The sequence below is a fragment of the Desmodus rotundus genome, chromosome 3, assembly GCF_022682495.2.
Source record: "Desmodus rotundus isolate HL8 chromosome 3, HLdesRot8A.1, whole genome shotgun sequence".
Classification (NCBI taxonomy): domain Eukaryota; kingdom Metazoa; phylum Chordata; class Mammalia; order Chiroptera; family Phyllostomidae; genus Desmodus; species Desmodus rotundus.
Genome location: NC_071389.1, coordinates 150616276 through 150641231, shown reverse-complemented (window position 1 = coordinate 150641231; position 24956 = coordinate 150616276). Strand labels below are relative to the sequence as shown.

The 24956-nt window shown below is 50.5% G+C and overlaps 2 long non-coding RNA genes across 3 annotated transcripts; one reads left to right on the top strand and one right to left on the bottom strand.

The window, feature by feature from the left end:
- Nucleotides 1–1080: 1080 nt before the first annotated feature.
- On the bottom strand, nt 1081–5694 carry LOC123478207 (uncharacterized). 2 transcript variants are annotated; one of them, XR_008426450.1, is made up of 3 exons: nt 5494–5694; nt 2559–2827; nt 1081–1341 (listed from the first exon to the last, which is right to left on the bottom strand). It is a non-coding gene; the product is annotated as an uncharacterized lncRNA (long non-coding RNA). The 2 variants fall into 2 exon arrangements; XR_006653359.2 differs by lacking the exon at nt 5494–5694 and adding an exon at nt 3827–3964.
- Nucleotides 5695–5822: 128 nt separating this feature from the next.
- Nucleotides 5823–24305, top strand: LOC123478217 (uncharacterized). The gene is made up of 4 exons (XR_011650931.1): nt 5823–6324; nt 13778–13953; nt 19623–20332; nt 23208–24305. It is a non-coding gene; the product is annotated as an uncharacterized lncRNA (long non-coding RNA).
- The last annotated feature ends 651 nt before the right edge of the window (nt 24306–24956 follow it).

Below are 24956 nucleotides of genomic sequence, written 5' to 3'. Positions count from 1 at the left end.
CTTGTATAAATAGGGGAAATTTATGATAGTGTTCCCCCTTCTCCTCCCTGGTGGGCTACTAGGAAGGGAGGAGGGTGATGTGGAAAGACTAGAGGGAGTCAGAGGGATCTGGGCCTGCCTCGGCTGTGGCTCTGGCTTTCCTTTGCATGTTTGAACATCCAGAGGAGGAGGCAGCTGGAGAAAAGGTGCCACCCATTCGTTTCCCCAGGCCCAGGGAGGTGGGTCACCGAGGCAGATATCCAACAGGAGGGACACAGGGGAAATGAGGGAATCATGACTTGGCTGTTGTAGGAGACATAGGCCCCCTGCCTGGTTTAGGTTATTTTTGTTCTTGTGGGTTGTTCAGGCAGTTGATATGGTGGGAAGAGAATGCATCTTGGATTCAGAAAATTGATAGAAAAACTAAGTGTGTGACCTTAAGAAGCACTTCCTCCCTCTTAGCTTCATCTATAATTTTAAAATGGGAAAGGATTGAAATTACCAAAGGATTTCAAACTGGTTCTAGCTGTGTGGTCCTTTCTTCAAATGAGACCTATGTCACAGCCCAATATCTAACAGGAGTGTCCAGCAAGCTTCTTGGGTTGAAGAAAGAATGGGAGGTGCATGGGCTCCCCCTATGGTGACTGTGTAGGAGCTTGGCCAAGCATAGCATGACCTCCAAGGTCCCTTCCACCTCTGCCCTCAAGAAGGGATTTGCCCCACGGTAAAACGTTTAAGCTCTGCACACTCTGTGGGTTGGAATCCCAGATACATCATTTACTATGTGTTCATTGACATGTCACTCATCTCCTTTGCGCCTCAGTTTTCTCGTCTGTAAATTGAAATAATAGTGATGCTTATGTCAGAATACTGTCATGAGAATAACATTAAATAATATGCATAATCTCTGGCACTCAATAAATGTTGTTATAATTATTCCATAATCTGATATAATCCTGCTGGTAGGTTTGAACTGACAAATCTGGTGTGGGAAGGTATAATAGGAAGGATGATGGAAAAACTTCTGTAACAAAAAAAGGGTCCAGAACACAGTCACATTTAGAAAACAAGTTTATTTCTCATGTAACAGTGGAAGGAAGCAGTCCTGGATGGCAGACAGCTCTGCTCCACTTGGTCAATCAGGAACTTGGGTTCCTATCATATCGTTGCTTTGCCCTCACTTAGGAATTTCTCCTCCATTGCAGTCAAAGCTCAGTCTCAGGTGCATCTGGTCCAGTTTATAAAAAGCAGAACTTACCCAGCATTTTAAGGCTCTGATAATATTATTTGGCTCACATTCCCCTCTGGCCACGCCTTACAGAAAGGGCCGCTGGAAAGTCGAGTGTCTAGCTGGAAGGCTCTCTGTCCTCACACAACAAGGAGAGAAGGAACTTTAGTGGGCAACTGGAAGTCTTAATCCAGGGCTCAACCCACCCCTGAGCCGCCCTCTTCCTCTTCGCCTCCCAGAGTCTACAGCCCAGAAAACAATGCGATTCCCAAGGAGGTCCTGCCATCCATCCAAGATCAGCAGTCCCAGGAAAGTGGTTTGGAGGCTTTGCTCCACCCTTCTATCCATTCTCCTCACTAGGGTGTGAGAAAGGTTTCTTTCCCCGCTGCCCGCTGGCCATCCCACTCCATCTCATCTCATTCTGTCACCCTGCTCCTGTCACTACGTGTGACAACACATGTGGGGATGCAGGATCACCTGAACTTAGAATGGAAGGCAAGGTATGCTCTGCAGGTGGCCCAGGCACAGGTTTTTATGCCAGGCAAGTCCAGCTACCAAATGTGTGGCCTGAGGTGGGGATTAAGGTCACTGAGACTCAACTGGCTCTTGTGGACATAGGAATGAGAAACATATTTCTCAGGGTTCTGTGAGCATTACGGGTTCATGCATATCGCTGGCACAGAGTAGGCCCTCAGTACCTGGTAACTGATTTTACCCGGTGACAGCAAAGGAAACCCCAGGCAAATCAGATTCACGTCCCTTGGCCTCACACGACCTTTGGGCAGCCCTTTCTTCCTCTCCCTCTTTGCCAATGCACCACTCCCTCCCTCTTCTTTACTTAGTATCCTCATTCCTTTTGCATCTGAACCCTGATCTATATTTTTCCTCCTCCAGGAAGTCTTCCCTGACTGAAACATTCCTGGTTGGCCTCTTCCCATCCCCACTTCCCCCACCCCCACCTTCCATCTTCCAGCTGCTCTATGGTCCTGGCCTCATCCTCGTCCCAACTTTACATGTGTCTCATCTCCCCCTTCAGAAAGTGTGCAGCAATGGAAGGAAGTTAAGATTTGTCATCAGGCAGATCAGAGTTCAAATCCCAACTCTGCCACTTTCTTAGCTTTATGTCTTTGGCAAGTTACTTTATCTTCTTAGCCCTCTGTTTTCCCCACCCTCTCAAGTGAGATCACAGATGTGTGGGCTGGTCCACAGTCAGAGGATATTTAGTAAATGTTAGTCTCCAACCAATCACCCCCTACTCACACTCCAGAGGTGATTCTACCAAAGGGAGCTATTAGACAAGGAAAGTAATTTCCCCATCACAGCCCTCCAGGGGAAAAAGCAGTGACTTCACCTGAAATCAGTGGGCACTGATAGGAGACCATCAGCTCAAGAGCCAGAGTGGAGGCCAGGGAAGAACTCAGGCATCCCAGCTCCCAGGGCCCAGTCTCACTCTCGCTGCCCTCACCACAGGCACCCCAGTCGTTAGAACAGACTCAGGGATGGGGGTGAGAGGGCAGATCTGATCCCAGCCTCAGGGGATCCACTCAGTTATCAGCCTCTAAGAGGTTCCATGCTCCTATCTCCAATCTTCCAGGGCAGAAAAGCAACATCAATCGTCAACTGTAATTGAAAAATAAAAAATTATTTAAAAAAATGAATAACTAATGATTATATAGGGCATCCTACATGACTGACACTGTTGTAGGTACATCATATGTATGAACTCATTTAATCCTCATAATAGTCTATGAGCTATTCACTCCATTTTACAGACAGGAAACTAAAGTATAGAGAGGTTAAGGAACTTGCCCAAGGTCATACAGCTAGTGTAAGGCAGGACTGAGAGTCAAAACCAGGCAGTTTGGCTCCACAACCCGTGCTTTTAACCACTGCACTCTAATAAAAGGTGATATACTGATAGTTTCCATGTGCCAAGCACTGTGGGAAACACATTACATGTATTTCATCTAATCCCAAACAACCCCCTGAGACAGGTACTATTATTATTATCCTTGTTTTACAGGTCAAGAAACTTAAGGCAGAGAGAAAAGTTAAGCAACTTGCCTAAAGTCACACAGCTTTTTAGCTTCAGAACCCCTAGCTGTTTTGCCTCAAAACCCCACCCTCAGCCCCACCCAGCTCTTCCGTCTCTAGGAGGGTTTTTCAGCAACTAGAACCTTCCTTTACAAATGTGCTTTCCCTCCGCAGCACACAGTCCTTGTGCTCCAAGTATTCTGGTCCATTTATGCCCCTTTCTCCCTGCCCCTCCTCTCCCCTACAATGTCTCCCATACCTTTCTGTCCTTCTACCTCTGCTCCCCTCCCCTCTCCCCCCAGCTCCAGCTGAATCAGATGAATTCACCAAAGAGATCATCAGAGTTCCCCACTGTGCCTTGATCTCCCACCCCTGGGGGGGAGGCACCACAGTGGCTAAGCTGGAGAGTCAGAAATAAAATCCTCATTCGACCCCCTCCTACTTCCCATCACTCATCTGGGATTCCAGAGCGAAGAAGGGAGCTAAAGTGCAGAGTGTTCATTTAATATTAACAAATTGAAATGAATTCTTTTAATGCCAATTAACTTGGAGCAGCCCCTTATTAATAGTAATTTAGATTCATACTTGGGAGAAGCTGGGACGGGGGCTGGGCTGAATGTGCCTGGAATGCCAATGTGACGAGGAAGCTGGACGCCCAGGGAGAAGCAGCAGTGGCGGCTCTACTTCTGCCCAGTTGGGCTCCGTTTCCCTCAGAGGGACGGGCACAGTCACCAGAGGCAGATTGTTGAGAAACAGGTTACTCTCACAATTTGATTTTTGTGCCTGCAATGAATCTGAAGAAGCTGAAATGGTTTATTTTACTAAAAAGAATGTCCTCAGAGTTGGGATATACCCCAAACACTCCTAAGCCAGACCTCACTGACTAGAGGGGATCAGCTCTTTCTCCTTCTTTGTGTCTGTTCAAAGCCAGAGCTGGAGATCAGAACAGTGTTGCCCAATCCCTGCCACCTCCACTTTAACAAGTAAAAAGGGGAAGGGGCTGAACATTGTGTGTCTCTCCTGGAAATGTTCTTCCAGGAGGTAAGAGCCCCAACAGGCTGACTCCTCCTCCCCAGCTAACAGCTTATACTTAGGGGAGAAAAAATATCTTGTTGTTCTTTTCTTAGAATTTAGGGAAAAGATGAGAATTAAAATTTTAACTTTACCTATGAAAGAGTTGCCTAAAACAGAGCCAAGGAGAAAGAGCTTAGTCCCAGACTAAAAAAGTCAAACAGAAATTCTGCTCCCCCTGATTTTGCTGGCTTGGGAGGGTCAGACTATAGGTGCCCAGAACTAGAACCCAGAGTACAGGCTCTGACCCAGGTAACACTGTCTTCTTCCCGAGCATCCCTCCTTAGCTGGGAGGGTGCGTCAGATTTGAAGCTGGGAATTATGGAAGTTGGCAGCGGGGGTCCTGAGATGGAGGAGGCTGGAGTGCAAAGGGGCTTGGGGAAGGGCAAGGAAATGTACAAAATGGTGAAGTTTATAAAATAAAAACTTCTAGAATGGTTTGACATTTAAAAGACTAAAGAACAGATTGGGCTTTAAAAGGAGATAAAATACAGAACATCAAAATTGAGACACAATAAACAAAAATGAGGACAATATATAAAACACTTCAAGTAAATTGTTCTTCAAAAGAGGAGGCTTTGGAATTAATCAAAAGAGACCTTGTTCACACCCCCACAGAGTTTCCCAAACAATAAATTCATTTACAAAACGGAAAAGAGAAATCAACACAAAACTAACTCTCCCTCCACCCATGGAGGAAAAGAAAATCAAAGAGATTCATTAACAGCTGAAAAACTAGTGAGGGAGGAGAAAAACAAATGAATAAACTTGAAATCTTTTAAGATTATTTGTAAATACTGAAATTGGAAGACGGGTTGGAGAAAAGTGTGAACTCGATACATCAGAGAAATTAGACTTGAAAAAAACACAAGGTGAGACTCATCCCCAAAGAAAAGTAAACTCTCCGTAAGTAGAATGCCCCTCTCCAAAAGAAGGGAATATAAAATTTATCCAAAGACTGCCACTTCCTCCCCGCCGGCGCCGAAAAGTATATTAATCTGAACTTAATTTTTACCCAAATCTGAAATAGATTATACAAAAAATACAAAACAATTGTTTTTTTAACTAAGAGAAAAACAAAATCGGATTTAAATTATCTAATGGGGCAGAAAGGGGGACGTTGTTTGCAGGTGACAGAAAGGATGGGGGAGGGGTGTTTGAGGAGTGGAGGGCCCGCTTACCTTGCTCTGGAGCCGTCGCCGGACAGAAGCGGGCGAGGGACCCTGCCAATGCCTGCGCGTTAGGGGAAAGGCGGACTAGGGGGTGCGGGTGCCCATGGACGAAAGAGGAGAGTGGAAGGACTGGGGGTACCCATCTCCCCACCTCCGCCCGCCTCCCTCTGGTACCCAGGCCCAGAGAGCTACTGAAAGTTACAAATTGCTTCCATTATTAGCTCATCCCGGGCGTCCTGGTCATTGGCCAGCCCCGGACCACGTGGTCCCTCGTACCAATCGATCGAATTTCTAGTTGCAATTCTCTGTCCCTCGGCTCTGGGCAGAGAAGTGGGGGGGAGTGGTGGCACGGGGACTGGGGAGGGGATACGGGGGTCTCTTCGTCCCCCATCCCCGCCTTGTCTGGGTCCTGAGTGCCGTCCCACAAGCGGTCGAGGGAATGCTGTGGGCTGGGACACACCCGTCAGGACACAAACTGGAGAAGCGAGAAACGTCACCAAGGACCCTGGGCCCTCTACTTACAGTTCCCCGGCCGGGCCAGGCTGGCCGGGCTGGACACTCCCTCTATAGCGCCCACTCAGACCCCGGCAGTCCACAGGCTTACAACCTGACCCCTTGCCCTGGACGCTTGAATGTCCCCTCTCCGGATCGCTGCTTCGGCCTCCACTTTGGGGAAGGTGCATCGGACTCCCAGTTCCCTGGGGTTTACTCTGGATCAGGCGCCTGCGCCCTCGGGGGCGCCCTCCTCACCCCGACCGCCGAGTTTGCGGGCCACCTAGGACTGTTTGAGAGGACAAACTTTCGAGTGGATAAAAGTCAAGAGGAGCCCGTCCGGAGCAGGTGAGTTGGGCCCCAGAGGGCTTCGCTGTAGCCTGAAAACAATGTCTCTCCCTGTGTGTGTCTCTCCTTCCTACTCATCCATCCCGTTTCCCTGCAGGCAGATGCTAAGCCGCCCACCCCGGAGGAATTAGTGCTGCGGTTGGGTGTCTGTCACGCGCGTGGGGTCAGAGCAGCTCTCCTCTGAGTTTGTGGACTACAGTGGCAGATGGCAGAGGAAATAGAAGGGCGGCTTCTGAAAGTGGAAAGGATGGGAGAAATTGGGGCCCTAGAGACCAAAAGAGTCTGATTACTTCTGTCCCCAAACGCAACTTGCAGGAAGTTCAGAAAAGTTTTTTGAAGGGATACTCCATAGGGAGCAGAGTCGTGGTTTGGGGATTTAAAGTGGGAGGGAGGGGCGATCCGCTTCCCATGTGGAAGGAAGGATGCGTCTGCTGGTTTCCCAATCAGGGCTGATTCCGATGTAGGAAAACCCAAGTGGTCCCGAACCTGCTCATCCCAACAAGCCCTTAGATGCGCTTAGAGATCCTCAGAGGGGTCTCGGTGAAAGACAGAGAAGTACCAGCCGAAAACAGCAGTTGCCGACTCTGCCGGCCCAAAGCCTCTCTGCCCAGGACAGCCTCGGCCCCAGCTGCCCTGGGAGCTTTCGCTGATTTTAAATTAGGAGTGACAAAAGGGAGGGAACAACTCCCAAATACCTTCTTAAGTCCAATTTGACTCAGAACCCATGTTCCTAAGATGGAGTCAGGGGAGAGCTCCACCCCGCCTCTCCCCCCACAGCATAACCATCCTTTCTCCAGCTCACAGAGGGCAGAAGGAGGGCCCTGCCCTCCCCGGGCTGAGGTTGCCCCCACCCCCAAGAAAACTCACGGGAGAAATAGAGGAGGCTCTGCAAAAGAGTCAAGGGCAGAGAGTGTGTTCAGAGAGCGCAGCTGAACTGGGGGAGGGGGGAGGGCCGGGACCAGAGTGGGGGGTGTAGGCAGGCCAAGGCGTTGCTGGGCCAGCCTGGGGAGTAATCTGAAAAGCCGAGGCAGCTGCAGGTGCGCTGGCGAGGCCGGGGAACTCTCCAGTCCCGGCTTGAGCTGAGAGCCTCCGCTGCGCCAGAAGTCTGCGGTGCGACCCTGAGAAACCTGGCAGGCGGGGAGCCGGCGCATTTGGATAGCTTTTTGGAAAGGGCCAGGAGGGGCTGTGGGTCCCAGGAAACAATTCCCACCTCAACAGCGCGACGTCTCTGGCCCCTACCCAGCCCGCCCTTTCACCTCCGCAGGCCACTTGGCCCTGCTATCAGGAGCGGCAAAATCTCCCAGGCCTTTGTTTTCGCTGCACCCGATGTTTTTCTGCTAACAATCCGGCAGCTGCCCCGGCACCTGCTCCTACCGGAGCTCCGGAATTGGACCTGCCTGAGAGGTTTAGGAGCCCCAGCCGGCCCTTCCTAAAGCATGATCTCCAAAACACTGGGCCTTGAGAAGGACGCACCCAGGGGCACACGGGAAAGCGACTGATATTCAGAACAAATCTAAGCCGTTTTCTTTCCTCCCACCTTGGGACGCTACGTATCTCTCCAGCCCAGAGGAGACGGTTTGAAGATCTCATCCCGCCCCAATCCTAAAGTTAACACGGAGCAGCCTGAGGCTTCTTTTGCCGGCTGAGAGGCTTTGGTTGCTCTATGAGAAGGCCCCTGGCTCTGGGCTTTGCCCCTCCCATTGGCTTTGATGAAGCCAATCTTTTCACCCCTGCCTCCCCCACACTCCTCCAACCCCTCACCCCACAATCTGCGGGATTGTCTCTCTTTCACCCTTTCCTTTCTTCTCTTTCTCCTTTTTACTAGGATTCACAGGATGACAGTTTGGGAAGGCTCCCCTTAAGCCTGTGGTGGGGAGCTGTGGACCCAGCCCTGACTTTTCAGCTGTGGGGAACAGCCCCCTTCCTGGGCCCTTGAGATTGACCCCGAATTGAGGGAAGAGGAGAAAGAATGGCATGAAGGATAGCTGAGCTGACACAGGACAGAGCCCTGACTTGGGGAGGGGGCTGTTTTATGTCATATGCCTGCTGCAGAGAGAGGGCTTAGGAAAAAAGGAAAATAGAAAGAAGGTCAGGGAAACAGCACAAAGGACTGGAAAATTGAGAACAACAAAGAAAAGACGTGAGGGAAGAAAAGATCTGAGAAAGCCCCAATGTTGGGGTAGAGGAAGAGACCCCAGGAGGGCAGCTGGGAGAGAGATGAACATGAAGGAATATTGGCAAAGGACAAAATGAAGAACCAGGATTAGTAAGTTTTATGATAAAAAAAAAGCAGAAAGGAAACAAAGAGAAAGAAAGAAGAAAAGAAAAACATTAGTAAAAGGAGGGAGCTAGAAAGTAAAAGAAAAGGGAAGAAAAAGTAAAATAAAGAAATGGAAGGGAGAATTAGGTAAAGGATGAAAGATAGGAGAAAGGGTAAAAGGAAGGAAAGGTCAAGAAGGGAAGAATATAGGGAGAAAAAGGAGAAGGCAGGTAAGAAAGAAAGCAAAAGAAGGAAGGATAAATGAAAAATAAAGTTACAGAGAGATAAAGAGGGGAAAAAAGAAGAGAGAAAATAAAATCCAGTAAAGAGAAAGCAGATCCCATTTGGAAGGAGCATAGGCAGGGAAGGCACAGCGTGGAGGGTGGGCAGGGAGAGGCCCAGTGGGAGTAAGGCATGGTCTCCCAGGTACCAGTCTGCCCCACTGTGCAGTGCCCCAGGCAGCTGTGGCCCTACCACCACCATTCCTCCAGCCCCAGTGCCCACCCCAGTCCTCCTGCGACCAGCTTCTCCATCGAAACACCTGACCAAGCTGGAGAAGGAGTTTCTCCTGCAGCTGCACCTGCTTCAGCAGGGCTAGCCTTGAGGCTCAGTAGGTCAAGATCTAGTCCCAAAACCAGCACGTGAAGTAGAAGAGGCAGTTGAGAGAGAGGCAGGTTGCAGACCCCTCTCCTAGTCTCAGTCCCCTCTCCTGCTGCCCCTAATCCCTACACTCTGACCTTGCTGTCAGAGGCTGACTGGAGACTGGGCTGCTTTGTTTGGTGATACTCTGACTCTGAGACCTTGGGCCTCATTATGGTCACATGTCAAATGAGCTTTTTGCACTGGACGGTCCCTCTGTAATCTTGGTGAGCCTGCCTGTATATATGCAGGGGAGAGAGGGGTGAAGAAAATGTCTTATCCTTTCTGGGAAAGGCATCTTCATTTTCTTCCTTGGTGAAGAAAAATCTTCCTCCTTTGCCATCATCCTATCTCCATTCCTGCTCCAGAAAACTACCTTTCAGGCCAAGGGCTTTCTCCCTACCAGAAGGGGTTGGATTAGTCTGTAATGAGCTTGGCATGAGTTCTGCAAGTGCTAGAGGAGCCAGAGAAAGAATCTCACTCTTGGAAGAGAATGAGGACATTTCCTACTAGGACAAGTGGACTTTCGGTTTGCAGTGTACTTCACTGAACTCATACACACAAAGAGATTAATTGGCAAAGTGGGAGAGCTTACCTTGGGGTGGCTGTGTGTCTATGTGCTGGGCCTACACTTCCACATCCAGTTCAAGTGCTGGGGGGGAGGGCAACTGCCCAATTAGAGCCAATTAGATAACCCCTTTGTTTCCCAAAAGTGGGATGGGGCAGGTCACTGAAGTCAGCCAGGTCTTCCAAGGGCAGTGCAAGCCTTAAGGATGAATTAACAGACCCTCAAACCTGCTGGAAAGCCATGTCCACGTTAACCTTACAATCCACCCCCCTTATGGGGCCTCAGTCCTGTACTTCCCAGCATTGCTCTTTTAGCTATCCTCTGAGTTCCTTGAGCTTCTTTCCTCCCTCCCTCCCTTCCTCCCTCCCTCCCTTCCTTCCTCCCTTCCTTCCTTCCTTCCTTCCTCTTTCATCTCCCTTCCTCCCTCTGTCACTCTCTCCCTCTCCCCTTACTCCCTCCCTCCATCTAGTCCCAGCTGGGTTCTGGTACTATCTTTGTATCCCAGAGGCTTTGTTCTGAGACCCTTAGGCAAGCTAACATAAGTTGCCCTCTGGAGTTCATTATGGGGATGCAAACACTGGGATTGCATCCACAAATAAGGGGGAAATGGGGAGTAAGCTTTGCTGACAGGGTATGGGATGAACCAACTTATTTTCTGTATCAGTCATGATTATTACCATCACATCCCTGGAGCTCATTCCAGAAAATCCTTCCTCACCTCCAGCCATCTACTGGCCTGCCCCTGCCCATGGAGGTGGAGTTGCTGGTGCCCCCAAGGCCTTTGCTCTCCCAGAGTCAGTGAGGGTCTACAAGAGCTCACCTTGGTGCAGGAATGTGAGGTTAGTGATGTAAAGTCAGTGCCTCAAACAATTAAGTAAAGCCTATTTCCCTATTCCTGATGCATTTAGGGGTCCTCTTGCCTTTGGATGGAGAAGCTGGTTGATTCTGGCTCTTGGCCATCTCTTCAAGGAACAGCCCTGACTAGTCGGGCCCACAGCCATCCATACCTGCTCAGCAAAGAAGGGAGGTTGCTCACTCCAGGCCTTAGTGGATGGAGCAGATACAGACTATCTGCCCAGAGGTGCTCCTTTGCCCCTCCCTGCCTGGCTTGGCTGGGAGAAGGAAACCCAATTCACTTTGTAAGGCCCGGAATCCCAGCACGGAGCCAGAAGCTGCAGCTGCCACTTGGAGCTGACCTGGGAAGCAGCTTCGGCCTTTGGGTTCTCCTCGATGCCTTGGCCTTTTCTTCTCTGTTTGGTTTGCTATTGTGTTTTTCTCCCTCATTTAGGGATGGTGGGGACAGGAAAACGAAATGTTTCTCTCCATGCCCCTAGTCCTTCCCTATGGCCACACCAAACCTTAAATGCTGATGGTAAGGACGTGCAGCTTCCAGCCCTGCTCATAAGCTGCTCAAAACAAACTCAAATTCTCTTCTGGGCAAGAAGGAAGGGCAGCTGTTCCTTCCTCAGGCCTCCCTTGCTCATTGATCCATCTTGAGGGCATTTAGAGGTCAAAACTGATCCCAGATTGCTTCAATTGGTATAAAATTAGCATTTTTTTAATCACTCCAAAGGCCCAGATTTCTCACATCAAGGAATAGGCGTTCTTCACCCAGACCTGCGCCTCTTCCCCGGCCTCTCAAACCAGTGATGAAGTAAAGGTTTGGTGAGACAGAGGACTAGAAGGGGAATGAGCAAGTTGCTCCATCAAGAAGTCGGGAGCTTCAGCTGTGCAGGCCACCACTATTTATTTAGTGTGCGCTCTGCACACAGCGTCGCCTCCACCTCAGCTTGTCATGGCTGTCAGAACAGACCCTTGCCGGTGTAAGTCCTCAATGAGTGTGGGCAAATATATAAATAAACAAATCGATGGAAAAGAAAGTTTGCATTCAGCTGATTTTGATTGCAGCCTTCCTGTGCCCGGTGTCAGAGACTCTGTCTTCCCAGCTCCAGCTACCCAGTCACTTCAAAAACAGGACTGCCCTGGGGCTCCTGTGTTTTCCCCACTAGAGCAAAAGACATGCACTGGGATCAACAGACAGGGAAGCCTTGAAGTAAAGGGCTTGGGATCTGAAAGTACCTCCCCACCTTTGAGGTGTGCATTGCATTCTCAGTGCAGTGGGGCAGTGGGGGGTGACAGGCTTCTCTGGGTTTCTGAGCAGCCTGTGGGTTTACCTTAGTGTAATCATGTGCCTGAAGGTGACGGCAAGGGTGTGTGTGTGTGCAAGTGAGCTGAAGGGGGGTGGAAAAGGGTTCCTGCCCCAGGCTTGTGTGCACTGGACCCAGATGCCTGCACAGGAGCAGGTGCATGTGTGTGTTGGGGGGGGCTGCATGCAGATCTGAACATATGTCTGCATACATGACCTTCCATGTATGCAAGAGTGTGTGTACCCGCTGAATTATTATAAAATTACACTGACCCTTACAGAAAATCCATACTGGCCTCAGCCTTTCTCCCCCGACCTCTCTCGACCTCTGGGGTGCCTGAGGAAAGAGCTGACCCGGTCACTGCCTCCCCCTAGTCAATGAGTCTCTCTCCATTAGCATAAAACATGAATCTGCTGGCAGCTTGACAAATTATAACTAGCAGCCAGAGTTTTGCCAACTGGCTGGCTTGGGCGCTGTCTATTTATCATTGAAAATGGTAAATCATAAGAATCCAGATGACTTAATTATTCAAATCCACCCAGGACCCAGAGAAGCTGCAGTCCTGTCAATCTCAGCCCTGGGCTCAGACAGAGGGCAGGGGGAGAATGCTGCTAGCACAGGAGCCAGGAGAGGCGGTTTCCATCACCACCCTTCTCCTCTGCATGGCGCAAGCAGGGGCTTTCTCTGCAGCCTTTTTTTTTTTTTTTTTTTTGCCTCCGCGCCTCCCTGCCCACCTTCCCAGGCAGAAGCCTGGCCAATTGTTTTGTTTGCTGACCCTCCTGAGGCTCTCCCTTCCCCACCTCCTGCTGCCTGCCACCGCTCCCCAAGCTCACACGGTGTTCCTCAGCCCTCTTTGTGTGGATCTGTTAGCTTGCTCTCTATTTCTGTTTAAGTGCTTTCATTTTTATTTCTTCTCTTTCTCCTATTTTTACCACTTCTTCTCTCCCCTCTTCCTACAGATGGACACTGACCCCTCCCCACACACACAGATGACCTCTCTGATGGAGGTTTGCCTGCGCTTCTGGCCCTTTGTTCCCATTGTCCCAGAGGTGCCCTGCACAGAACCCCCCAACACATGCTACACCCCTTCACACAGGGCTCTGGGTCCAGGAGGTCTCAGTTCGCCTCACCTTGAAGCCACATGAAAGCACAAATGTCAATGGGTAATCTTGGGTTTGCTCTGCCTTCACCCCCTCCTCCAGTACATGAAACCTTTCTGTCCCTTTCTTCTGTGGATTTCCAAATGCCACTGTGCATAGCTTGGGAGGTAGCAGACAGGCTGTCAGAGTTGTCCCTCAGCAGGAGAAGGCAGGATTGTGTCCCAAGAAGTCCCATCCTGGGGTTGTCGCCTGGCACCTAGCATGGAACCACCTTGAGACTTCCTAGCAGGGGAATCTCACTCAATGTGAGTTTTATTAGAAAAAAGAAGAAAACCTGTTTACAAAACAAATCCTAAATTCAAAGGTCTACACACTGAGCCTCTGGGGCACTTTGATCCCTGGGTCCTTTTATCTTTGTGTCCTTCAGAATCCAGTTTAAATTTGTGCTACTATTTCTTTCAGTTCTGAACCTCAAGAAGAGTTTATGGGCCCACACACTCACCAATGCCGGTGTTGCACTCAAGCGAGAGGAGAAAGTGGGCGTTGAGGAGGGTCCCCAGAGCCCCTCCCTTTGAGTGCTATCTTGGCTTATTCCTTTGGGGGCTTGTTCAGCCTGTGAGGCCCCAGAGCCCTGTCCCCAGAGGCTGCTCAAAGCCCACTTCTGTGCCTGCAGGTGGCTGTCAGTTTGGTTCCAGGTAGCTATGTCACTGTGTATGTGTGTGTATCTGAACACTTTCAGGAATCCTTGTGCTGGAACAGCAAGTGACAATGTCCCCACCAACAGGACACCTGAGGAAACAGTTCTCTCACTCCCCGCAATTCCAAGGCCTCCAAGCAACGTTGCTCTCAATAAAATACTGGTCTTGTCATGTCATAAAACTCTAAAGAAGGAGCTACTTGTTTCTGCCGCTGAAAGTAAGTTCTTCCTAGAGTCTAGCCTTCTCTTCCTTTCAGGGCGGAGTATGGGGGTGGTCCGGAATCTTGGAAGGGGACACTGCCCTCCTCCAAGGGAACGCATATGACATTATATGAGACCCCTTCACACCTGGGCACATCCCCACTGCTAAACACTGTACCCTTCCCCCCACTTCCTTTCCAACTTTCTGAGCCAGGTTGATATTTGACAACAAGGGCAGTGGCCAGGGGTGAAGCAGGAGCGGAAAGGATCAAGATTCAAAAGCAGGCCAGCAGCTGGGCGGCAGGGAGATCAATAAGGGAGATAGATTGGAGACAGGTTTCTCCAGACTTTTTTTTTTCTGCTGGCTCAGCGCCCCTGGCCCATCTCCTAAAAGCAGGTGGGAGACAGAGCCCAGCTCTGGCCTCTCTCTGCCCTTCTAACTCAAACAGGTTCCTAATCCCCGGGTAGAGGGTAAACAACCTCCAAGCACGCCAGGATTAACTGCAGAAATGTATTTCGGGCACTTTCCCTGCCCCCACTCCCACGCTGTGTTACTAATTAGCCCCACAGCCTGGGAGAAGCTTGGAGGGGAAGCCGAGAATGCCTTTGTGCAGGCCCTGCAAGCCCATGTCTGAGCTCTGGATAGTGTCTGTGGTGCTAAACCAGCTGAGGGTGGCAGAGCATTTCCCTCCCCCTTCCCCACACTCCCCGACGCCTGAAGCAGCTCAAAGGCAGACAGCGCTTTTTTTCTCTGCACCCTCCCTGAATCCCCCGATCTCCCCTTAGCTGTTCACAGCTGGGGGCCAGGTGGGAGACAAGAGGGAGAGTGAAATTGGCCCCGGAAATCAAACGACCCAATAAAAAATTAATTGTCTAATTAAAACCATGAGGAAGCCCCTTGCCAGAGTTTGGCTCAGAGTCTTCAGGGCTATAAAGGGTGGGAAAATGAGTCTCAGCTCCTAATAAATTCCTGATTTGCAGCTTGGTCTATCGGAGAAGGAGCACTGAGCGTTCTGCCTGGCTAGGCCTCCTGGAGGTCATTCCATCCCTCCTTTGCCCCCCCCCATTCCCAGGTGATCATACCGATGTCCCCCACCCTCCACCACACACTTGGAACTCAAGTGCAGAGATAGAGGAGTCTCCAAAACAGAGAAACCACTGCTCAAGACAGGCAAGTATTCCTGAGACTGACCCTCAGGCTCCCTGATCTGTTGCTCACCCATCTCTTCCTGGTCTTCCCTCAGGAAAGGAAACTTCTGGAAACTTCTTCCACTGGATTATTCTTCATTTAGTTAAACTAATAATTGTTGTAAACATATTTGCTGTGTAGACTCATTTTGACCACATCCCCTCCATTTTTGTGAAAAATACATTTAACATAAATGACAAACTAGCAGTTTCTTTCTCTTAGACCTTAGTGGTGATTTTTGCAGGTAAATGACAAGGAGTCAAGATAAGACATGAATCTTCCCTAAAGAAGGACTGTGCACACACTGTCCAGTTGACCAGATGCCCTTGAAGAATGAACACAGAGCTGGTTCAGGGAGAAATGCAGAGTTAGGCAACTCTCCAGTGTAGATGGAGATCTGAACTTTCACCCTGCATAATCGTACCAATTCTTCGCTTGGGTCTGCCCCGTGCCTCTATTCCCCCCCTTCCTTCGCAAAAGCAAGTGCATTCTACATTGTCAGAAGTATTAATTCATAATAGCAGCAGGAGGAGGAGGAAGTTATCAGCATACTTCAACATCGTAATACATTATTTTATTACAAAGAATACAATATGGGCTATATATCTGTGATGAGCTTCCTTAAACAACAATGGGAGAACAAACCAGGGTTGTCGTTCAAAACAATATGTCACATTAGGAGGGTATACACTTTTCCCCATATTTACCTCTATTGATTAAACCATTTCTACAAAGTCTTTCTTAAAAATGGACCTGATAGCCGTTTTACAAAATAGTCAAGATATCTGTTGTTAACTATGAATTATTTTTTTGACTGGTTCACTAAAAGCGAAGGATGAAGGTTTGTCACCAATAAGGACATTTAAAAACTGAGTCATATACTCTGAAGACTATTCCAAGAGAGGAGCTACAAAAAACGTGTCTCATTGCAGCCTTGTGGAACACGGGGTCTCCCCCCAAAGGGACCACACGAAGGCAGCAGTGCTCGCTCGCTCAGATGAAGTGCTCCGAAGCCACATCTGGAGTGTATTATTTATCAGTCCTGATGATCCTTCTTTCATTCATCTGGTTGTTATTTTTCATCCTAAACAGTGAACTGAGCTTTCCCTAAGAAGGAGAAAAAGGGAAGGAAACAAATTCCTGACCCCCCATTCTGGGTCAGGCTTCTATTTCAGATTTCAGCAAATTCCCATGCTGTTCTGCCTCCAAGAACCCCAAATCTCGAGAGTGGAATGTAGAAACTGATTCTCATTTCCTCATAGTAACTACAAACCTACTAAGTGCCAGCCCTCCTGGGTGCTCAATCTGGGGATTTGAGGCAGTATTCCTTCCCTGATGGATGGAATGTGTCCTTCCTTTTTCCCGCTGCCTAGTCTAAGTCTGCATACTGCTCCCTTGCCCTGTGGTTCCAGAACAACCCCACTTCTCACGAGGACTTAACTTTGGAGATCATTTTGTCCATCTCTCTGTCTCTGGGCAAAGCCTCACCTGAATATTCCTGGTTCTCAGGTTCACCACATTAGGCTGCTAAACAGAACCTGACCCAAAAAGGACTTGACGGCAGCCCACTGTCACACAACTCAGGGTGGGGGAGGGGGCTGCCATGCACATTGAACTCTATGTGGATGGCACCACCTAGAGTTGTGCTCTAGGTGTGCAGTAAATAGTGGTTCCCAGATCTGAGCATTGCTGCCACCCTGCAGCCCAGAGATGCCTGGTGATTCAGTCTGCCTCACACAGCATTCCAGGATGGAAAAGCTAAGTTTTGACAACTAAAGTGTCAACACCTCAGCCCCCCAAAAAGGGCTCAAAGTGTATATCCTCCCCACCTCACTGACAGCTGGGAGATCTAGAATCAGCGCACAGCTCACCAATCTCCTCTCCAACAACTTCAAAGGCAGCTCCCTCCCCAGGGAGGGCTTTGGGGGCATGGAGCAAAGCTGATCTGACCTGAGCTTGGTGTCAGGTGATGTTGCTGGAGCACAGGTCAGCCTGGGCCTAGAAATCACAGTGAGACATATGATCCCATCTGGCCTAGAGTGTAGGGGGAGATGGGAGTGGGTAATGGCGGGGTGGGCACAATCCTCAAAGCACAGGGTGAATGTTCACCATTGCCAGGGCCCCTCCTGGACACAAGGCTTGCCAGGCTCACACCTGGGCCCTCACCTGAGGGTAAAGTAACTTAAGCCTCCTCACCCTCTGCCAAGTCTATCCTAGCTGGATATTGGCCTTCATCCTCTGCCCAACCCTTCCCTTCTCTCCTTTCAACCTCTTTCATACTTTTCTCTCCCAAAGAGTCTTTCTGAATGAAACCCACTGGCCTCTGCCATTTCCACAACATCCCCCTTAAGACTTTTCTCAGCCCGTAGAGTCATTCATGCCTCCTGTTGTCCTCACCTCACCAGGACAGGGGCTCTTATTCACCTCATCATGCCAGGACATCCCCAATTCAGCAGCTCCTAGATGCTCAGCCATCAGAGCCCCAGACAAACCACAAACCACGACATCAAAGACTGGCACACCAGCTCTCAGAGGAGAGGGTCAGCCAGTCAACAACCTTGTTGAACTCCTTGACTAAACTCTTCCTTTGTGCTGGGGCCATGTAAATAGTAGGAGTAAAAGAAATTAGTCCCAAAGATCATAGGGTCTCATGTGACAAAACAAAATCCATCCCAGATTTTAAAAATAATAATAAACCTGACCATGAAGGTGAACCTTATGGACAATACACTTCAGAAGTGGGAGAAACTGCTGTCAACTATGGTCCTCCCAAGAGACTCCCAGAGAAAGCCCCCTAGGAGTTGCCCTTTCGGCCCCTGAGAGAGACCTGCAGTCTACTGCGGAATCATCACATGGGTCATCCTTTGTTTGCCCAGAAAGTTGGCCTTGAGAGAACAAGCTCCAGCTGGGAGATGGGGCGGGGAGTATGGCTGAGCACCTACTCTCTGCCAGGCACTGTGTCAGCACTAGGAACACAGGAAGAGTAAGGGAGTCCATGCCTTCAAGGCACTGGCAGTCTAGACAGGGAAAGAACCCATAAATAGATCACTATAAAGCAGTGTGGGATGGACCAAGACTGGAGGTATACCCAGGCAACACGGAGCACCATGCATACCCACAAACCTCTCTGGGGAAATGGGAAGAGGGACAGGAAGGCATCCTAAAGGGCAGGGGGGCTAACATAAACTATAGTAAGTATATGGTACCTCTTCTTCTCCTCACACCTCACCCAACTGAAGGTCACCTTCTGTGTCAAAAATAAACCACTGGCTTCTTAAACCAAGCTCACAGTGAGGTGTCAACGTGCCAGCACTCTCACCCATTCCCCAGGTAGATTACTCCAATTTGAACTGGGATTCCAGCTGGCTCTGGGTGCCCCCCTAACACACAGTCCACAGTGCCATCCAACACACAGTCCATGCCACCTGCTACCACGATGTGCTTTCTGATTCCTAGACCTAGAAGGAGCCTGGGAAGCAGGGAGGGAAGAGTCTCCTGGAATTACATGCTCTTTGGCCTTCCTCCTGCCTTTAGGGGAGACACCCCTGCTTCTCCCTCATTCCCCATCCAGATCCTGCTCCCACCTCCCGTTGCTGCAGCTGCTCCCTCCTCCCCACTTTGGAAGAATGTGCCCCTCCCTTCAGCTCTCCATCCACAGGGAGGGAGGTAGCATATGGCCCCATTTTCCTTGGCCTAGGCAGGCTATTTTGGAAATGAGAAACCCCCTTTGCCCTTTCCTCCCCTCTGGGGAGCACCCTCCCTCCCCTCTCCACATTCCCCAGAAGTTCTCAGACTAAGATCCATCCTACGTGCAGTTATGTGGTGAAATCATTGCTTTCCTGCCCCGAGGCGCCAATGCTGGGAAGGGAGTCTACTCAAACCTTTGATGTAGGCACGTTTTTAAAAGGCCCACCTGTCCCAGCTCTCCCCAGCCCCCAGCCTGAACTGCTGGAGCCCCTTATCACAGCTTTAAATCCCAGGCTAGCTCCCAACACAGCCAGGATCCAGTCACACACACCCTCTCCCGCTGGGGGTAATCAAAGCCAACCGGCTCACTCGGGGACATCTGTCTCTGTGAATAAGGAGCAATCCCAAACTTGAGGGGTTCAGTGACACTTAAAAGCTTCAAGCAGGAAGATCTGCAATTTCTCTTGGAGCAAGGCCTGTGGGGAGGGTTGCTCGGAAACCCTCGTTTGATGTTGGGCTTTCATGGCTGTGGTTTGATCCAGATGTTCCCCACTTGTGGGATTTTCTCCTTGAGAGGAAGGGGCCCTTGGCTGTGAAGACATTTCCATCTGTGCACATTTGGATCTGGCCAGCAGGGAGGGGGTCCTTTTCTAGCTGATACCACACCCTGCCCTCGCCAACCCCGCCCTTTCCCCCAGGATCACATCCTTTCCCTCACATTCAAAAAAGAGAAGAGGGCAGTCCCAGCACCTGGTAGGTTTGCTGCATCGCTGTCCAGAAATGGCTCTTACTCTGTTTTTCTGACTCCAGCAGATGGAGCTGGAGTTGGTTCCCCAAGATGGTTCCCAGATCATGAGAAGAATAGAAGAGGGAGTTCAAGAACCAGATTTCTGGCCAAAGAACAAACAATCACCTAAGAAAGTGTGAATGGGCCACACTGAGAGTGAATGAGTCAGAGCTCTAAAAAGAGAAAGTGGCCCTCCCTCTTTTGGGTCAGTCCTATAAGGGTGGAAGTAAACCTTTCCAGACTGACCCCCCTCTGCTCCCTCAGGCCTGGAAAACCCCTCTGCTCCCTCAGAGCTTGGAAAGGTCAAGGTCATCCTTCCTCAAGTGTTTCACTGAAACCTGGAAATCTTTCCTTCATCCTTAAGAGCCTTCAGAAGTTTCTGCTGTCCAGCCTCAGTCACTGCTTGCTGTAGCAAGAGGTGGCTTCTCCAGGGGAAGTACATCAGCCACACTCAGTGGTCCTCTATGGCCCCTTAGCATCTTTCTAGACACTCAGCTTCAAGAAATCAGAAGAAAGGTTATCATCTCTATCAAAAATCGGGTTGCTCCTGGAGATATGCTGGTGACCACAAAAAACCCTTGGATTCTTTCTTGAACTGTGGAGGTCACGGCCAAATTTGGACACATGGATATATTGACTGATAGAGGACAGACAAAATAAACTTCAAACGTGCTGGAGAAAGGTACCAGCCCACAAATAGATCCTAAAGGACATGTATCAGCCACAAGTTTGGGTAAGTAGACTCTTTTTTTGAGGGGTGGGGCTGTGTAAGAAGTGAAGTCTGGGAGGCTTCCTGTAGGAAGAAGGGGAGTTTCAGAGGACAAAATAGGTTAGGAGCCACTGAGTGCAAGAGGCTAGGAAGAACTGTGAGATACAGGCCTATGGGAGAAGAGAGCATTGGTTCCTCACCGGGCTAGAGAGAGGGGAAGGAGGAAGATGGGAAAAGCTCCACCAACTGTCCCACCTGGAGCATTGGAGCAGCTGGGCCCTGCTCCCCTTGCTCTGTGCATCATCAGGGAAATGAACATTTTGGGGATCAGCTTTTCCCCTGCAGCTCCTGAGGGTGAGTTCTCAGGACTCTTCTTCCTCTTGGCCTTGATCCAGTCAAGCACAGATTGGTAGTCACCATAGTGATGGAAGTAGGTGCCATTGGATCTCCCTTGCTTGATTTTTTTCTTATTCCCCCACATCCTCTCTCTTTTAGGCAATAATTTCTAATTTTGCTTGGCCTTATACACCCCATATGTCTCTAGCTCAGAGAACCAAGAAGCACTCCATCACTGTTGAACTGGGCCTTGCCACCTGTGGGTCCCTCCCCTCCCACACATATATTCACACAACTGGGGCAAGTGGTTAGCTTCCCCATGCCCCACTCCAGCCCCTCTCCTCTCACTCTACCCTTCTCATCTTTCAGGCTAGAATTAGAGACTTCACTCCTACAGGGGGGTTGGAGGAGCATGGTCAGGGATCCTCACAGCTGGATGGCAGCTGGAAGAGCCCAGCCTGTTCTCTGTGCTCACAGTGGCTCCCTGGAGGGGACCAATGACAAAAGGAAAAGGTGCTGGAAATCATGTGGGAAGTGGGGAGAATGAGGGGAGGGCTGGAACTCACACAGTGGGATTCTCTACCTGATCTTGCCTGATCTGGAGGGTAAGGGTCAGGTACACAACAAGGTGCTCTGGGTCTTGGGGAGAGGCTGTGGCACTACCTCCCTCTCCTCTGTCCTTCCCACTTGCCATTACTGTGGAATCCAAGTGAGGACATGCCTGCCACAACCTGCTGCCCTCATCCCTCCCTGTGACTTCACTTCCACCACCCTAAACCCTTAAACTCATGCCCAAATTATCCCTCCACAGGGTAACTACCATCTAACCCAAACTCTCTACTCCAGAGACAAACGTGTTCCCCAACTAGCGCTGTGGATGGAGAAACAGATGGGACCAGAAACTGCCCCTGTCTCCTCTCCTGAGGGGCTAGCACAGTCCCAGCTTTCCCCAGAATCACAACTCCCAAGCTGACATGAAGACATGAGAGGGAAAGAGGCATCATGCATAAAGCTGGGGCTGGGGCAGCAATGGCCCCCACCCTCCTTATTAGTGCATGAGAGCTTCCCCAGACGTGACGGTTCTGCTTCCGTGCCCTGGAAGGCCCCAGTAGCACCTGCTCCTCCTCCTCCTCCTCCTCAACCCCATTATTGCCAAGACACAGTTGTTTGGGAAAGTTCAACCCCCAGGTCTGGGTTAAGAAGTTTGGGTGAGAGGACAGAAGTGAGAAGCTCTGACTCACTGGAGCTCATAAATAAGACCATGGCCAGCAAGCTATCAACATGAAGCACCCACTATGTGCTAGGCTGGACTCTGCTGAGGGACACAAAAAGCAGCACCGTTTTACTGGTCTTACACTCCGTACACCACAGGAACTCTTAGAGGTGCATATTACTAATGCTGGAGACTCTTATGCCTGCACAGAACCCCATAATCTTACCCTCACCTATGTCCAGACACATGATCACATGGGAATCTCAGACACACAAACTAGACAAAAGAAAGAACTTTTCCCTGAGTGTGGGTTGTCAATGATGTACAGTGAACTCACCAGAAGGCCTCTCTTCTGAGAAAGCAGAGAACCAGAAGAGCCCCCCTCTTGCTGTGCCAGGAGTGAGGTAAGACTCCCGTCTGAAGGCAGATGGGTGGCAGAGAAAACCCCTCAAGATCCTTCCCAAAATAAGGCAGAGTAGTGGAGGTTATAGTAGAGGGGCATGAGGAGGAGGGGACACTCAGAGGGACTGACAGACTGACGGAAGCAGTGGAAGACCAGGGTGGGGGGAGCAGGGGTGGGGAGATGAATGGTCCCAGCTGGACTGATGGACGAAGCCGGGATGGATGGATGGCAGTTGAGGTTTGTTTACTGGCAGCCCCTAGCCCGCCACCGCCAGGGGAGAGGAATGGCGGCTGGCACATCAGAGGGCTCTTAGGGAGGCTCATGGAGATGATTTAGATGGGAATGAATCAGCTCCATATGGATTAAGTGTCCCTGCAAATCCCAGGATCTTACAGATGAGGGGACGGGGCAAGGGCACTGAAGGGAGGGGTGGGTGGGGAGCAGTGTGGAGCTGGCACGGAGACACAGGCCTGTAGCCAGTCGAGGGCATGCTCAGAGGGCATGGGTGTCCTAGCCTGGCATGGACGCCACCCCAACCCCAGGCCTGTCCAGAACACTGTCTCTTTGTCTTGATACCAGGCTTTAGGAAAAGACTGTAGGAGTGTCCTTTCTAGGTGGCTTTCTGTCTTCTGTCTCTCTTTTTCTCTCTGAGTCTTCTGTGTCTTCCATCTGCATTTTTCTGTCTCTCTCCTCCCATCTCCACTGTTCCTGTCTCTCCCCTCCCCACCTCTCTGTCTCCCTGCTGCTCCGCCTTTTTCACTAGAGATATGAAGTTCCTGTCCCCTCCAGCCCTCAGCATTGCCCTCCCTCTGGCCGCATGCACAGTACCTGTTCTCTCACAGGCCCTCAGGTTGGCCACGTCTGGAGAGCCAGGAAAGTGGTCTAAAAAGTGATTTTTTTGGCTACAGAAAGTTTTCTCTCTTTCTCTCCTCCCGCCTTGCCTACAGCCCTCCTTTCACCTGAGCTCTGCAGATGAGGGCAGGTTGAGCAGACCGTGTGGTTCCCGGGCCATCTGCTGGCTGTGGGGCTATTGGAGGCACCACCTCCCCACCACCCCTCCCATGCCCTCTGTCGGGGCCCTGGAGCTGACCGTGGTTATGAAGCCAGCTGCCACGTGGATGACCTGCATCAGAGCATGGGGTAGTCATATATGACAATCGGTTGAAATATCACAGCCGCTCTCCCCCCCCCACCCCCACTGTTGATCTATGGGCTTCGTGCCCTGTAAAAATTATTTATCGGGGCCTCAGAGTGTCCTGATTTAGTGCTGCTGCCTCTGGGGCTGAGGGGCCTGCCTGTCCACTGGAGCCTAAGCATTAAACGACGCTAAAAAGTTAAACGGCCAACGTTGGGGGCTCACTCAAGGAGGTGCCATAAAGCTGTCGGAGCCACTTAAATCAGGAGCGAGGATTCCCCAGGACATCTTCTCAACATATGCCACAAGCCAAGAAGGCTCTCCTCACCCCTCTGCACCCACCCAAACCCAGCAGCACACAGGGGACGAGGGCTAGGTGGGCTGGGGCCTGGGACAAAGGAGCAGAAGAAAACAAGCATGACCCCTCTGCACAACTTCACCGCTGGGTAGGAGCCAAGAGTGTAAGAGTCCACGTTGTCCAGCCCTCTGCCTCTGGCCAGGGGTTTCCTCGTTCAGATCCAGTTTTTGAAGACTCCCAGCAGAAGGCAATGTGGCAGTCTCTTCCAGAGGCCTGTGCGGGGCAGTGCTTTCCTGGCATCTCACTCCAATCCATGCTTCTGTGGATCGAATTCACTGGAACTCAGCGTCTTCCTGCTTGGTGTCCTGTCCAAGCTAGCCTGTGACTTCTGGTCTCCTCCCCACCCACTCACTCACATGGCTCTCTGAAGAACAGAGCCCACCCTCGGATCATTATCCTCCACCAAGTGGGCGCCAGCATGGCACTGAAGCTTCACAGAGTTTTCCCGGCTGAACACCAGTCCGTGCTGCCACTGCCCGGCCACATGCAGGAGGGAGGCGGGTCTCCACAGGCTGTCCATCACGCCTTCTTTCAGCAGCAGTAAAACTCGCCTCTTAAAACCTCCGCTTGGGTCCCTAATATTTGCCTGGCTATATATCTCCGGTGATATATGGGCAGAAATTGCTCGTAAACGGCTATAAAACCTCTTAGTTGAGCTGGGGAGGAGGCGCTTGAGGGTGGGCACAGCCCAGGCTGCAGGAGGATAAGAAGCAGAGCCACTCCACTAAGCACCCCAAACTCAACCCAGATCCCATAGATAAGGGGCTGGGCATGGGACCCTGGGGGAAGGATGGAGGAAGGAGAACCAGGGGAAGGTCTTCAAGCCCTTCACAGCGTATTATGTGGCTGTCTCATCTGGCTGTCCCAGTGCCGTGCTGTGTGGTCTTGGACAAGTCACTCAGGGGCTCTGTACCAGGTTCCTATCACTAGTGAAGATAATGACATCTACCCAGGACCCCTCATTAAGCTGTCATGAGGATCCAATGAGGAAAGGCATAGAGAATTAACCAGTGCTTTGTAAACGAAGGAAGTTGCATATATCGGGCACTGCCCCCAGATGGGCATGGTGTCTTTTACCTAATTGTCTCTAACCCTGACAATACGTAGTTATTACTGGCATGTAGATACTACTGTCTCCGTGCTACAGACACAAAACCTAAGGTTCACAGAAGTACACGTGGGTGTCAGTGCCAGGGACTGCTT